Source organism: Melanotaenia boesemani, chromosome 14 (genome assembly GCF_017639745.1).
Source record: "Melanotaenia boesemani isolate fMelBoe1 chromosome 14, fMelBoe1.pri, whole genome shotgun sequence".
Taxonomy (NCBI): domain Eukaryota; kingdom Metazoa; phylum Chordata; class Actinopteri; order Atheriniformes; family Melanotaeniidae; genus Melanotaenia; species Melanotaenia boesemani.
In genome coordinates, this window is record NC_055695.1 from 7,122,813 (window position 1) to 7,139,961 (window position 17,149).

The 17,149-nt window shown below is 36.9% G+C and overlaps 2 protein-coding genes across 11 annotated transcripts in view; one reads left to right on the top strand and one right to left on the bottom strand.

The window, feature by feature from the left end:
• Window positions 1-17,149, top strand: part of LOC121652535 (complement factor H-like) — a 126,910-nt gene that overhangs the window by 65,147 nt on the left and 44,614 nt on the right. The gene's annotated exons all lie outside the window — the stretch shown is intronic.
• The window catches only part of LOC121652536 (coagulation factor XIII B chain-like), a 94,138-nt gene that overhangs the window by 15,762 nt on the left and 61,227 nt on the right, over window positions 1-17,149 (bottom strand). The window lies entirely within an intron of this gene.

Sequence of the window (17,149 nt, forward strand, 5' to 3'; positions counted from 1 at the left end):
GCATGTTCAAGTTGGGGGCTGCATACAGTACCTTTTGGAATGGTAATCAGAGCGTGTCGGGGAATAGCCCACCTGGAGGGGTGACGTAATCGGGATTCCAGGCGAGCAGGAAGTCGCAGCACAGCGAGTGTTGGATGTCCCCCCGCGATTAGACACATTGAAGTGGAAGAAATTATCTCCGATCCTGCGTGGGGCTTTTATCTGTCGCCCTGTCTTCTTATGGAGGTGAAATAAATAATATGAGAATAAAATAACCCTTCCTAGCTACCTCAAACAGATTCTGTGTTGCTTGATCCAAATCTGATTTGTCTATGTTAATAATGCTAATATTAAAAGATTAATCAGTATGATAAATACATCCTATTGAGAATAGAGCTAGGGGCTGTGATCCAGTATTTGAAAGGTTTTATTAACCTACTAGCATTCATTTCTGATAAAACAATTGGCAGCGCACAAGCATGTTACAATTTCACATTCCACGTCAAACGATGATTATGTATTAAGTTTTATGCACTTTTATGAATTGTGACTGGCCATCAGAGGTGCTTTGAGTGGCGCCTCTGCCGGTCAGTGTAAATTCAGATAAAATCTGACAGACTACGGGCGATGAGAAGTCTGTGAGAGAAGCGCCATCTTCTGGGTCTACCCTATATTACAAGGAATGGGTGGAGTTTGATTAAAACATCGACACTCCCAGGAGAAGGAGGGGGCCTCTCTGGCGGCTGGAAGTTGGAAGGCAGCTGGCTGGAACTGGAATGGAACTGGGCTGGAAGCCGGCAGGTATTCGGCTGGCTTTCAGCTTGGATGGGAACTTTTAAACCGCTACTACTGTAAGTATCAGTATTATTAACATATTTAGGAGAATTTGAAGGTAAGCATAAAACAATTTAACAGTATAATCTAAACATCCTCATATCAGATTTTAAATGGGTAGCATTAAACTTGTAATTCATATATTTTATTTTAATGTGAACTCAACATATGTGGTAACCACAAATGAGTTTTATATCAACCTAACTTTTTCGTGTGCAGGGTTGTGTTGCTGTTTGAAAGTTTTGATTTGCTGAAATCACCTTTTAGCAGCATTGTTTATTACTTAAGCTGGATTTTGTGGTTTTAATAAATAGGTTATTTCACTGTATGTTCTGAAGAAGAAAACCAACAACCTAAAACATTAAATGGTACAATTTTTCAAGAACTCGTTAACAAACTGACAGTTAAAACAACATGCACCTTCTCAAAGCTTTTTTATTAACTTACGTTCACAGCTACAGGTGACCTTGTCCCATTCCTCGTGTCTGCAGGTAATTGTATCTTTTCCTTTTATCTGATACTCATCACGGCATATGTAAGTTACTATAGAGCCAGATAGATATTTATTCTGAAAGGTTCCATTAACAACTGCATTCTCAACTTTAGGTGGTACGTCACATGATCCTTGACTGGCTGCAAGACATGAAAACATCAACAGTATAATGTGAAAGGGCAGTCTAAATGAACAACTATAGATAAACTAGAATAACAATAAAAGTGACTCACGTCTACAAATAGTTTTGAGTAAATCTTGTGTTACATCCCATTCTCCATTTTCACAGGTCACACGGGTAATCAGAGAGGTGTATCCAGTATCACAAACAATGTTTAAAGTTCTAGCAGTGACAGTGAATTTCCCATTAGAAATCACAGGAGGTTTTCCACACGTGTTTTGTGCTATAAGACAAGATTATAAATTATTAGGCATCAAGATTTAAAACAAAAAATCTGATCAGTAAATAAGGATTTTATCAATTTAAAATTGTCAGGAAAATAAATGGTAGTGATAAAGATGTAAAAGAACAAAGTCAAAAACATTTACCAGAGAATTATGTTTTCTTTTTTTTGTGGTCGATGTCTTAATAGAAAAATCCTAAAATATCTTGAATCTCCATCCTTATCTTTATTTAAGAAGTATGCGTTTTAGAAGGATTTATTGGCAAATTTACTTGAAGGAACTACAAGCCTGGAAATTGCACTTTTTCAAGTAAAAACATGTTTATTGGTGTTGGACCGAAGTGTTATCTTCCCTGAAAGCCTTTCTTTTGAAGAAGGTGGAGTTTTTCCGTCTGGAAATGCATGATTTTAATTTGCTCCTGTAATTTCGTCATCACAGGAGGCTATTTGAATAAGCCAGCCCCTCTTTCATGCCTAAAGTCATCCTTTAGGCGTGGAATGATATAATGAAACAAAGTCATGCTTTACTGCTGACGCAGCTAATGCTAATGCTAATGCTGATGCTAAGGGACGAGCCAAAAAGTTCAACCATCTTGGTATCTTCACTCTCAGGCTCGGAGTCTGGTTCAAACATAAATGGCTGAACTCCGTAAGCTGCTGCTTGGTCGGGTTCGCTCGCCATCACTAAGCTGTTGATGTTTTGGAGTCTCACACACTGCGCATACACTGGGCCAGCCCAACCCTGGCCTCCCTGCAGCCAACCAGCTGCACCTCATTAACATTAGTCAAAAGCTTGCGTGAACTCTTTCGAGACAAAGATGTGGTATGAGCAAAGTGTCAGAACAAGATCTATGTTTGATTTTTTTGTGTAATACGTTTTCAAAAAAATATTTAGACACTTAGAGGACAGTGGGTACATGAAAAGACCAGGTGATAACACCTTTAATTCTTATGACAGTCGAACCAGTAAGACGAGAAGAAATTATTACCTATACATCGTGGAGTTTCAATCCAATCTGTGCCTTTACATGTGGCCACATCCCACCAGGCTTTTGTGGAATAAGGCTTATAGTTATTATCACAGGAGTAGTACAAAGTGTCATCGAATGGCCCAACTGCAAATCCATTTTGAATTTCAGGTTTTCTACAATTTATGACACCTGTAAACAACATGAAAAAGAAGGGTTATTTTTCAACTTCTATCAAGGATAAACCACTTTTAATTGATCTGGTGCTAACTGAATGTGTCGCTGTCATGTGTGAATTATCCCTCTGCTGTTTCTCTGTAACATCCTGTTATGGTAATCTGACAGCTGGACTAAGTTTTGTAAATTTATGACTTTTAACACAGAGCAATTCTGAACCTCCGATATGTCAGCAGTTATCAAATATATATATTTAAAAGTACTTTCTAAAGTTTGGTTCTCTAAAGTTTTACCTACATTAATGAGCTGCTGCACCAAGTCTGTAAACAGTTCCACTGTCATTATAGTACAATTACACGTGTAATTGACATGTAAATGAGGTGTTTTGAGCTGCTTCTTTGCAGTGTCTATATTTTATACAGCCGCTGAGATTCAATATATATAAACTGACAATTTAAAAACCTATATGGGTGGGTGGGGTGGGGTTGGGGGGTTGCAGGATTAAGCACTCAGCATGTTAAATATGGAATTAAAATTAACGATTGTAGTTATAGCATTGTTCTTTATTAGCCCATATTCAATATTCTGTATGCAGGTTTTTCTATGTTGAACCAGCAATATCAACAATGTATCAGGTGGAAGGAGGCATTCAAAGTCATGGTGTTAGGTTAGGTAAACAGGACTTTCTTGTAAATGAGACTGCATGTCTAAATAGGACTGCCTGTATAAATAAATGTTAATAGTAACTAATGATGATACACATCTAACAGAATTTCTTTGCACCCTGCTCTAATTTCCACTAAAGTCCACCACAGCTTGAAGCTCAAGATAAGTTTCATAAGTATAAAGGAAATACCTTCTAGAATAATCCAATAAAATCAAACTGCTCATCAAAAATACACATTTATTGTAGTGTCAACAAACAATAATACACGATATTACAACTATGTCACAAAACATGGCAACTTGTTATATATATAATATAACATGGGGTTATATTAACACCTTCCAGTTGGGTCCTTCGGCAAAACCCTTAACACTATTGTCTAACCACTGTACGTCACTTTGGAGAAAAGCCTAATGACTGTAATGTAAATAATGTAATAAAGGTCCTTCTTTCTGGGTTTTGTGAAAGTGTGCAGGACAGAATCATTTGTCATAACAAAACTGATGTAAAGCAGCTGTTAAAAAATGTTTTTATCTCTTTTTATTTATTGCTTTGTCCTGCAACTGGATGCAGAGTTTTCATTATTTCCTCAACACTACTGGTCACTCTCAACTTGAGCTGCTGAGCAAGGAACAATGTGGATGTTGTATTAACAGTTTTCAGAAATACCAGGGAAGCCTGTTTTTATGAGGCCAGATCAGTCTCAATAAGAATGAACTCACGCCAGGTGTTTCACAAATGCACACGCTCTGGTTTGCATTCGTATTTCAGAATCGGAAATGCACACAATCTGTTTCACAAATGCACACGCTGTGGTTCACAAATATAATTTTGAGGCACACTTGTAAGATTATACGAATTGCTGAACGTGCATTTACGAACTGCTTCTCATTTGTGAACATCTCTGCATTCGTGAGAGAATTCTCTGCGGTGGATTTTGAGACTCCCCTGATGCCGCAGTGTAACGAATCTCACCATTGGTTGACTAATCTGTCAATCAAATTTCCGAGTGTGATTGACAGATTCATCAGTCAATCAGGTGTGTTTGCATTCAGCCAATCATACTGCTCCTTACATTTTCTCCACACTTTTAGACCTGTCGCAGAGCTAATACTGCTATTTGAGCATGGTAGTTAAAGTCCAACTAGCGGGCAGACATGGAGGAGACGCAACAATCACAACCTGTAAGTAACACATTTATCTTACATTCCCTCGTTGTAGATCATGTAATGTTATCGAATTAACTGATTGACTGATGAATCTGTCAATCACACTCGGAAATTTGATTGACAGATTAGTCAACCAATGGTGAGATTCGTTACACTGCGGCGTCAGGGGAGTCTCAAAATCCACCGCAGAGAATTCTCTCACGAATGCAGAGATGTTCACAAATGAGAAGCAGTTCGTAAATGCACGTTCAGCAATTCGTATAATCTTACAAGTGTGCCTCAAAATTATATTTGTGAACCACAGCGTGTGCATTTCCGATTCTGAAATACAAATGCAAACCAGAGCGTGTGCATTTGTGAAACAGATTGTGTGCATTTCCGATTCTGAAATACGAATGCAAACCAGAGCGTGTGCATTTGTGAAACACCTGGCGTGAGTTCATTCTTATTGAGACTGATCTGGCCTCATATGTTTTTAGGGACACATTCACAGTGTCCAGTTAGTCCTGTTAAATTTAAATAAAAAGAGAAATCTCTGAGTTGTCATCATATTCTTGTCATTTTGAAGTTGGGTCACATGTGGATTTCTTTAAACATGGGTGTTAAATAACTGTGCTGTGTTTTTGTGTTGTGTATTCCAGTATTATTGTGGTTTTCTTTTTTGGAGCTGGATTTGTGATTCAGGAACAAAAAACATGGTTTAAACTTGGGACTTTAGATTATTTATTTTTGCAAAGCAATCTCGGTTAAAAATTATGTCACCGTTAGCAGCAACATTTCAGAGAGATAATATGAGTCGGTGCAATATGATGCAAGTTAAGTTTGTTAAGTTCAGCTTATAATAAATCATCCCTGAAGATCATGAGGTTCTTCTGCTTGATGTCTTTTGATGGTTGGCAAAAACTAAATGGTGCATTGCTGCCACCAAGCGCTCTAGATTGTGGACTAAAATGCTTCCAAGAACAGAACTTGTGAAAACATTAGGTTATCTCTTCCATTTTCCCAATACCCCCCAGTTTGAGAACCACTGGCCTAAATGGCATAGATGGTTTTAATTCTGTTTCTTTCCTTGTAATTTTCCTTTTCTTATTGTTTCTGTTGTGCTTTACTGTAATTCCTATAATGCTTAATGTAAAGTAACAGTGCATATAACCACAGATATTCTCTAACAGTTGTACATTCCTACCTGGACAGGTCCTAATCCCGTTCCAGCTTCCTTGCTGACAAGTAAGAGAGAAAGTTTCTTGATCTCCATTCAAGCATCTGTACATGACGCTCTCACCATTTCTGTAAGAAGACCTGTCATTCTGGATAATGTCTGCATTTTCAATGGTGTGTTTATAACACGTTGTCCCTGGAGGATAAACAAACAGCAAAAGAAAGAAAAAACTTCTAATTACTGCTTTACTTCCATCCCTCCATCAATTTTCCTCATTCTCACTGCATACAGGTCTAGATTTGCATCTTAAGTAAACCAAAGGAAAAATAATAATAATAATAATAATAATAATAATAAACAGAAATCATCTAAGAATATTTCAGTCATTAAGAAAAAAAATTAAGTTCTCTCCCCAATTTTTTATATTTTATATGTCAAAAACAAAACATTAAACCACAACTAGAGGAAAATAATGTAAAATTCCCATTACCTGCACAAAGTGGTTTTGGTGTCCATCCATCTCTTGTGCACTGAGCTTGAGTGGTGCCCGTGGTTTCACAAAGCCAGGATTACAGCTATATCTTACATATCCATGTAATCTCTTTTGTTCTCTAGGGCCCACCAGTTATACACCTGTTGTTCCCTTGTTGGGTCATTACAAAAAAACTCTGAAATGAGATAAAATCTTGTTAATCTAAATTAATCAAGATGAGGCTGGTAATTATCATAAAACATTCTTGAAGCACAAATAATAATAATAATAATAATAATAATAATCATTTCGGACAAACTTCACATTAATTTTTTACCACTGCACTCTGGTCGGCTCGTCCATTCTCCGTCATCTTTACAAGTAATCACCGCTTTGGTAGTTTGAGGGTTTGAAACCCAGTCAGTCTCCCCCACATGTGACTTCTACAGTTTCACCAGGTGAAAACATATTTTTGTTTGGAGGATTATATGTACTTCTCTCAGATGGCAGAACTAGTTCACACTTTATTTCTGGATTTGGTGGGAAACAAAGTAAATTTGTTAGTTTGTAGTAACAAGGACAGATTATAGCACAATATTCAGGACCCAGTTTTCACTGCTTAGTGCTACACAATCAACATATTGGATCAGTCAGATTGTATTTACCTCTACATTCAGGTGTGGGGGACCAGTCTGCTCGTCCTCCAAATTGTGTGCATTTGGAAGGTCTTCTGTCCCTGCGTATGTATCCCTCATTACAGACAAAATTCAACTCTTCATTTTCTTCGTACTCTTGACGATTGTCAGACACACGACCGTGATCAATGTTAGCCGGGGCGTCACATTTTATTGCTGTTGACATCACACACAAGGATTAATATAACTGCAACACTTGATCATTTAAAGGGTATAACATGTATTCACTGGTTAGCATGTTGTCAGATAATACGTGTATACTATTTGAAAACATGAATTAAATTAAATAACATCCAAATGGATGAGTTAGAAAAAAATTCACCCCCCCTCACAGTTGTCCATGACGGTAAACTTAAACCTATTAATCCTAAAACGGATTTTTGTACCAGACTTTAAACATGTTTATTTCTGCTGTGTAGTTGTTCTTTTTCTCATGGGAGTCTATGGGGATTTGTTCTGTTTTGGAGCCAGCCCCAGCAGATGAGGGGTGAACTGCAATTTTTTGCACTTCTGCATATTAAATAAACAACAACAACAAAACAATTAGTAACCATGTTTTTGGGACTTACCTTTGCATTTTCCAGAGGTCAGCACATGTATCCACAAAAAGAGGACATAACTTTGAGCTATCACATGCATTTTCTCTTCATTACTCTAAACCACCGAATAAAACAGGACACCAGAAAATGACACTGTTTTATACAGAGGGAGTCGTGGGTTTCACTGGAGAAGAGAGAGAGAGAGAAGATTGATCAATAATTACACAAATGCAGCCTCCAATCCTAAACTCACAGCATAAAATGAGGAAGTGACCGTTTACTATGCCTTATATGATAACTGAACGCATGACAAAACATTCAAAATGGTCATTTTTATACTGGTAGAGAAATCATTATCCTTCATAGTACAGAATCATTTCCAAAGCTCAATATATAAACAGAGTATTATGCAGATTAACTTAATAACATAGATAGTTGTACAAATATTTAAAAACACTAAATTCATGTCAATGCAAATAACTGTATGCCTGATTATGTTTATTAATGTGTAACTTCACCCCTACTTTTTTGCATAATTACACTCACTGCCGAATTTGAAAAATGCCTGAAAAAACAAAGGTTGGGGTAGGAGGTGTCCTCAGCTAGCGGAGAGTGGGCGGGTCGGGATGCACAGGCAAAATGATTGACAGACCGTAGCTCAGCTCACTGGCAGGATGCAAAGCAAGATTCACAAAGCACCTACTCCACAGAGCGGTCTTTGAGGTGGAAAGCTTTTCCCCTCCAGAATCTCCTCAGCTACACATGAACAAGGTTACACTGGCCTGTCAACAGCTTCTGGAGGGAGGGGGCTGTGGGGTTTTTAATATTTTCTCATGACATAGATAACCTCTCTATGTGACGAAAAACATAACCAGGTTTTACCCTGTAAAGGGCGTAATGAGCCATTTTTTACCTACAAAATACTAATTTTATCAACAGTAATAGGTGGTTTTTACCACAATTAAGTAATTCTGTGGTGTTTACAGCCCAAAAAAAAAACACATTTTGGGTGCACTACCCCTAACTTTATCATTAGTTAAAAAAAAGAAAAAAAACAAGTGATTTCCTGTAAATGTTTATTTGTGTTATCTTGTACCTTTCTGGTAATCATTCACAGAAATCAATTTAACAAATAAAACAACTGCATGACAGAAAGTCAGCTGAGGATCTCATTTAAAGTAAATAAGCAAAGACAAAGGCAGCAACCAGTTGTAATTTTAAAAGTAAATGAAAAAATGGTTGCTGTTGCTGTTGAGCAATGCAGGATTTTCCTCAGTTCTCAATTCTTCTTGCAGTTGGAAACTGCTTCTTGTGAACAAAAGTTTATACTTGAGTATTGTTTATTGTTTTATTTAGATCCTTATTAGCGGCAACAAAATTGGAGCTATTCTTTCTGGGGTCCGACACATGAAATGTAGAACATTTTCAACAATTATAAGCTAACATAAAGATATACCATAGAAAAAGAAAATAAAAATTAAGGTAATCCTGTGATACACTCAACTTTAAAATCAAAACAATGCATATTCATACATTCTTTAACACAGCATCAACAAATTCAATGTATAGTTCCAACTTTAGCCAAGGACCAGTTTTTATAAAATATTTATTTATATTATTTATGTAATAAAGATTAACTAAATGTAATATGTATCCTTTTAAAAGATGTTTATTGTTATGTTAAATCCTGTGATGTTTACATATTTGGGAAGTGAGTTCCATACTAACCATACCTTTGTAGATCCCCGTTATTTTTAATTTATTTTTTAACATAGTTTGTATTTAGCTTTGGCAGTGAAAAATTACCTCTGACCGGCGCCGGCTCTAGGCCGGCAGGTGTCCTTGGCAAACAGGAGTTTTTGCTCCCCAGCCTACGCGGCAAAATGCTTACCTAAACTGAAGCTACAGGACTCAGTCGGCACACATATTGTAACTAATGTACAAATTCTTGTTTCCTTATTAACAAACAAAATAAAGTCACACTGAAACACTCTAAACAAACCACTACAAAATGCTAAATAGCACAAAATAAATAACATTTAGGTAAAAATTAAATAAAGTTTAGTGCAAAAGTCCAGGACAAAAAAAGGCCCAAGTGCTAATCCTAAAACAATGTAAAACGGTGTAATCAAAATACACACAAACTATAAAAAACGGCTACAATAATGATAAACAAAACAAAATAATGCCACTGTGTAAAACAAAAAATCAATTAAGCTATCAGATTTTATTTTTGAAGCATGTTTCACATGTAAGTTGTAACACCAAAGTTGTTTAGTTATTAAAATAATTCCTCGTGCCATCTTAATGACATTTCTGACTCGTGCAGTCAGTGTTCTTCATTTAGATCTGCTTGCTACAGATCCAAATATTATTTAATAATTGTTAGATAAAAAACTTTATAAAACGTAATAGTACTGCAGTCATTATTCTTTGTTGAAGTAACCTACATTCCTCTCTGATAGCCTCTGGTGAAGACAATAAGGCTGAGGCCTCCTCTCTAGAAGTTTCTACAGGTGCTGTTGTGGCTGCAAAAGTGTTTCTCAGCTCATCTGAACAAAAACAAATTTAACACATTACTTTAAATTTTATAGTAGTAACATTAGATAGCAGTAGCCTACCCTTACAATAAACAAAGTTGCAATAAATACTGCATTGCGAATACAATTAGAACCATTTTATGTAGTATCAAAACCTTTATTTTATATCATTTTGACATTATGACATGCATGTTTTTTTTTTTTTTGGTTTGTTTTTGTGTTTTTTTTTGCATAATATTTGTGTAGCTAGCGTTAGCCCACTGTCAAAATAAAGAGTTAACACACGCTGCCTTAATGTTCAGTAACTCAGGCATACCTCTACTTTGGGCTTTCTTCTTCCTCCTCCTTCCTACGTTTTCTGTAAGCAGAACCTCACAGCTTGGATTGGCTTTTCATTATAAACTTTTTAAATGATTTTCTTGTTGGCAACACACAACAAGGTGTGTTCTATCACGTATTATCATTACGAACCTGGATGCAACCGCCTCCCCTCCCTCCACTCTCTCACCTGCCAGCCCGCAGCAGTAGAAGCAGCAGGTGGGACGAGGAGGTCGATCATCATCACAGAATATATTAGCTTCTTTCATTTTTATAATTTAGTTGGTCTAGTTATTATTACGAGAGAATTGAATGGAAATCAAATGAGAGTAAAAAAAAACTTTTTTTTGACAGCAATTCGGCGCCCCTGCTAACAGATGGTGCCTTAGGCGACCACCTAAGTCGCCTATGCCCAGGGCCAGCCCTGCTCAAATGGCTTAGTCGTGTTTTCACTATGACAGATGATGCCTCCCAAAAACACAAATCTGGAAACAGAAAAGACTTGAGAGGGAGGCCAGGAGGAGCAGCAGAGCAGGGGCCCAGAATATTAGGCATTTCTTCTCCAAAAATGGTGAGAGTAAAACCATAGAGGGCTGAAACTATTTCTTGGTCATTCATTCATTATTATATTATGGTCGTGTGCATCTGTGTAACCGCTGTAGGCACTGCGCATGTCCGCAGAGGCTTGATGGACCTGACGTGCACCCCTGCTACATAGATGTGGGTAGTACTACCTTGTGAATTGATCAGTTTGAGATTACGTGTTGATGGATGTCGGGATCTTCATCACTGCATTTGGTTGGTAAACCACCATTTAAAAAAACCAAATAAAACAAAACAAAACAAAACAAAACAAAACAAAAACAAAAACAGGGGCTCAAGTGGATGAGAGGCTGATCGATTTATTTCCTTTGTTTTCTTCCACAAGCTAATAAAGACACTGAAACATACTGGACTCCATTGTTGTTTTTAAAACAGAAATACCTATCGAACTGAAGTAAACTATCAAAAGAATTCAACCTGGTGAATTTTACCGGCCGATACCACCCTGCGGCCACCTCCAGTTTAGGAGGAGGAAACTGCAACACAACACCCAAACGACACGTACCCTCTACGCTGGAGTGCGAAAGCAAACTCACCAGCGTCAGCTACACAGTGGCCGACCAGCATGCAAAACACCGTGCAAGCATAAACCACCTTTAGATGGGTTACGGAGGATGGAACCGTAACCAACCGCACACAGACACCATGCGAGTTTAAATCTGCCTTTAGGTGTCATCGGGTCAGAGGTAGGATACTATCTAGACAAGTCGCCAGTTCATTGGAGAGCAACGATTCCTACTGTAGCTAACTGAGCATCACTAATTTTGGAGGCCAACTACAGTGGACTGTGTTTCACACGCTGTCTCTCGGTCAGCATGACTGGAACTAAGAAGATGGATGATTTAATGGTGTGGGTCTGGTGAGAACTGGAAACTGGAGAAAGAGATGCTGAATCCAAATGTCCACTGTTAAATTGAACTAACTACAATGTCAGTGCTTCAGTACAGCATAAGAATTCACTCAGTTAAATAATATATGAATTGTATTATGACGCATTAAAGTTCTGCTCAGTAATTATGAGGCATTAGGTAAAGGTCAATTACGTTATTATTATGTGTTCAATCTAGTCTTGTAAAAATTTAGTATTGGTGGGACATTTGAATAGCCTGAATGAAAAAATAAAAATAAAATAAGAAGTTAAATGTTCAAATATTTTTGGTTGTTTTTACAACAATATAAAAATAAAAGACACCAACACTTCTTGCCTCACAGGGTGACATCACTCAATTATTTTTCCCCAACTACATGAGTGTTTACTAAAACCCAAACTGCTCTTGACAACAGGTCTTATGCAGGGGGTAATTTTACAGAGCTTGACCTCCACATACTGTCACGATGCAGCGGAAGTGAGGACCCGAATGCAGACAGTAAAGGCAGGAGGCAGAACCATGCTGTTGACCAAGATTTATTCGGACCTCAAAACAGGCACCCAAGACAACACATGGGTAACAAAAGGACCTGACAAAGACAACTGAAAACCAAGGGGCATATATACACAGAGGGAGTAATGAGGAAAAGGTGAAGTGAGTGAGAAATCAGACCAGGTGCTCTAATGAGCCAGAGCAGAAAACACAAAGCACATGAGGGAAAAGTACAAACTAAACTAAACATGACAAAACTGATCATGACTGAACTCAGACCGAGATCAAAACGTGACAAAAACCAAAAGACAAAATCAAAACATAAGAACATAAGATAATAAACTATGACAGCAAACAGAAGTACATGAGGACAAACATGAAAACTAAACTAAAAAATGACAAAAAGAACCTAAACTATGATCATGACGGGACTTAAACCAACACCAAAACCAAATTGTAAACAGAAACTAAACATGGCAAAACCAGAATGATAACCCACCATCAAAATATGCCAAACCAAGACAGACAAAACACAGAAATAAGACAGTGAAACATGACACATACGAAGTGAAACGTGTCTGCCTAGAGCTATGGTACTGCAAAGCCCATTTAGATTTAGTGTTTTCCCAAGACTACTTTAGTTCTTCTTTAGTTTCCATGAACAACATTTAATGTTCACAAAAGGCAATATATAATGGAGCAATAACCTTTATGCTCTGCAGCTCTGAATCCAGCAGTGACCGCTTCGTCTGAGGCGGACCAGCAGCAGACCTTCATCTCCAGCCGTCCAGTGATGCCTTTGAGGGTGTGTGGAGCGATTAGATCTATCTCTGTTTTGGTTTATTAGTGAACTGCTGTACCACTGACATTAATCAGCCCATTAGCTATTTCAGTTATATAATCAATAACAAAATATAGGCAAATTTATTTATACACAACTTAAGTTGCTGTTGTTGTTGTTGACAGAGCCAGGCCCATGTCCCCAAAGCAAAGCTCCTTCAGACAGTGAAGGGGAATTGCTTAAGGGGACAAAAACAGGACACTTTAAGGTTATTGTTTTTGCACGTCAGTGCTTGTTTGTTCACAATAAAAATACCCACTGCCTATTTGTTGAGTGGTTTATTGAAAATATATTTATAGTCAGAGGTGTAATAATGTAGTTTAAGTAGTTATGGATACCATATAATGAAAATTAGATAAATGAGACAACTCACTAATACATTATTTACTTAGTACTACTAACTACATTGTTAAGAAGAAAACAAATTGGGATCATTACATCAGACACCGTCAATAACACGGAAAAACATCATTATTCACAGGACATAAAAAAAATGTATGTATGTATTTGCCTAAAAAAAAAGAACAGGACTAATGTGATAAAGGAGAGACAAAAACATCACTGTGTACATTTTTATTTTGATCAAGTAACATATGCTGTGTAATGAAATTTTATTCATTAATCATGTTGAGATAAAAAGATTCAGCACATATGATTTTATTAGAATGACCACACACAGCAGTGAATCAGATTATGCTTTGCTGTTGGTTTTTGCTGCACATTTTAATTAAGATGAAGTCACTGACGTCTCTGGCAGATGGGCAGGGTCATCTCACCATCATTACACTGCTGACGCATTAGTACATCACCGACACGTTCAAATCCATATTTACATTTGAATGTCATGTGATCACCATGTAGTGAATATAGTTTATCTAATTCTCCTCTTCTGAAATCAATGTTATTGTCATTCAAGTCATATTGACTGACAGTGCAGGGTTCTGCAAGAGAATAAAAACAAGGAGTGTTTTGTCAGTAAGAAATATGACAAAAAGTCAGAATAAATGGCAGAAATAATAATGTACATGAACTTTTGTGAAAATGAAACAAATTGTTCTTAACTACATATTACATTGTTATATACAGTAATATTAACATATTCTATTCAAATTTTAAACCTTTAGAGCTCGATGTAGATATTGTAAGTGAGAAATAGATTACTGCTTTGTATAAACATTAATCCTGTTTAGATGAAGAAGAATTTTCTTAGACCACATATAAGATTTACTGTGGCATCTACTTTGGATTCTCCTTCGTTTGCTAACAAGGCCAATTTTGCCACTTTAGGGGTTTTAGGTCTTAACAGGTAATACAGAACTGTATGATGACCATCCAGAATTTTAACCTGAAAATTATTGCAGTCTTCTGACAGTTTTCTTAAATGTTTTAACCATGTGGCCAGTCTTTCACAGAATAACACACCCCATCTTTACCTAAAGACTCAGCCTCCTTGGGATGCTCTTTTCATGTCTAATCATGTTATTGATCTGTTCCTAATAAACCTGATTAGTTGTAAAATGTCCAACTAAATTAGTAAGTGCTATGATTTTCCAAATTCAATTAGAATTGATTTACTTTTTGCATAAAATTGTAATGTGATTAAAAGCAGGATCATTATGTAATATTTTCTTATATCGTGTATAATTTGGCAATCATTGATTTTATTGTCTTAGTGATCTTCAATAGTTTAGCAACATTTCTAACAACATTTATAAAGTACAAGTTCTACTGTTCTGTGTCATCAAATATGATCCTCTTTATAAGCTGTGTATTTAAAAGATAATATGATGATAATATGGAGTTGTTTTTTACTCCTAATATATTTTTCTGAAACAGAAGTAAAATGGAGCATTGAGAACAAAGATTATTTCTACCACATAGAATTCTCCCAGAATGAAAATATTAGACATGTTTTTACTGCAACTTACTGAGACATCTCATCTCTCCAGTCCAGTTACCATTCTTGCATGTTTTGTATGGTTCACCCTCCATTGTGTAGTATTGCTGACATCTGTATTCAACTCTCTCGTTATGTGCAAACTGAGTTTTTGCTTGCCAAGTAGTCTCCATTATCAACGAATGGCGGATCTGAACAACCTTGTAAACCTTTAAAATGAGGAGAATGACACAGAAGATACAAGAAAATCCAACTTAAGATGTAACTGTGTTCCACTGATCACATTATCATGTATTTTTTTTTAACTTCTACAGTTTGAGATCTTAAATGTGTATACAACTCTCTCGTTATGTGAAAAATGACTTCTGCCTTTCTCCATATTCAAGGACCGGTGTCCGAACAACTTGAAGTACCTACAAAAAATGTGGGTAATCGAGGAAAATAAAGCTTAAGCATGTTATGTTGTCCCAATTATCACATTTCCACCCAGAGTCTAAATCTTAGACGTCAGTCCCCCCAGTTTCACTCGACACTTTGTTTTCAAAACGAGATGTCGGCTCTCTCTGTCTCTGTTACAGGCATGTTTGAATAAAACACCAACAACAGGAAGGAAAAGACTGAATGAATGCTGCTTGAGAATGAATTACAAAAACAAACAACAAACAAATAAACACAAACTGTTCATTACGGATTTTTTTCTTCTTTTTATCCATCAGAAAGTGTGCACATTTCTGGTCTTTCAACAATTATTTGTTTTCGTGGGCAATTTCATAAAATCCAAGAAGACAAGTGAAAATTAATTACTTGAAGGAAGAAGAAGAAATTTGGCTAGAAACTAAACATGGAGCAACAATAAAACTTATGAAGTCTTAGTGTTGCTGTTTGTACTTTTGTGTCCAAAACTAATACAGTTTTCACCAGAATATGTTAAGTATGAGCAGTATAGAGGTAGCGAGATATCAACATACTGCGCTACGATGCGTTCTTGATCTCTTCATTACTGGTTGTCTGTTGCTTTCACACTGTCACGGCTCAGGGCTCATTCACGTGGACCAAACAACCCTAGCATGAATACGCTCTAAATGTAGACTAGCCAGGTGTTACCTGAACTGAAGCGGGTCCCTCCAGCATTACTTTTCAGCAGACTACATTGGAACTTTTACATCCCTCCCAGACATCTCCAAAACCATTCTCAGCTTCACTCATGTGACCTTACAACTCACGAGAATTGTTATGACTCACTTTTAAGAACATGTTTGATTATGAGATTGGATCTAAAAGTGCAAAATAAAGTCTTGTTGCCCTTTGTTCTTGAAATATCTTACATTCTTCTGGGGAGAAATAACAGCATTTTGCAACGTTACCATGGTTCCTCTTCTCTATTAGTGCACAGCTGAACTGGGTGATGAAGATAGTTAGCAGCTATGAGCAAAGTAAAGGTGGAAATTATTTTAACCAGTAATCTTCCCGCTACAATGAAGAGACCAAGTATGGAGAGGGTACACTCAAACTGGTAACAAAGTTATGGATTATGTAGAGCTTGAATTTTCTGTGTATGAAGTTGATCTAAAAGTTGATGGAAAGGCACTCTAAATCATGTTGAATCAATGTAACCATCCAGTTTAGGTCAACATACCAGAGCAGGTTGGGACGGGAGAATTCCACTGTCCAGTTCGCAAGCACTTCAATTTCTCTCGAGCCTCTCAGCTCGCTCTCCTCATTGCACTGGAAGCGTAATTTATGTCCAGGTTGGATTGGTTGATTCAGCAGTGGCAAACCAGAAACAAAGAGACGAGGGTCCATCACGCCAACTTCACAAGTGGGATCTTTAAAAAAAAAAACACCCAAAAAAACAAAATAAATAAAAACAGATCAAAGCAGATTTTTCTTTTCTTTTAAGGTTAAAAATAACTTTGTGTGTTTAGATACTCATTATAAAAATGCAATCAGCAGCTTCAGTCGTGGTTTGTGAGTTTCCAGTCTTTGATTCTCCAGTGTTGTTGTTGAGCATCAATTTATTTATCTTTTAACTG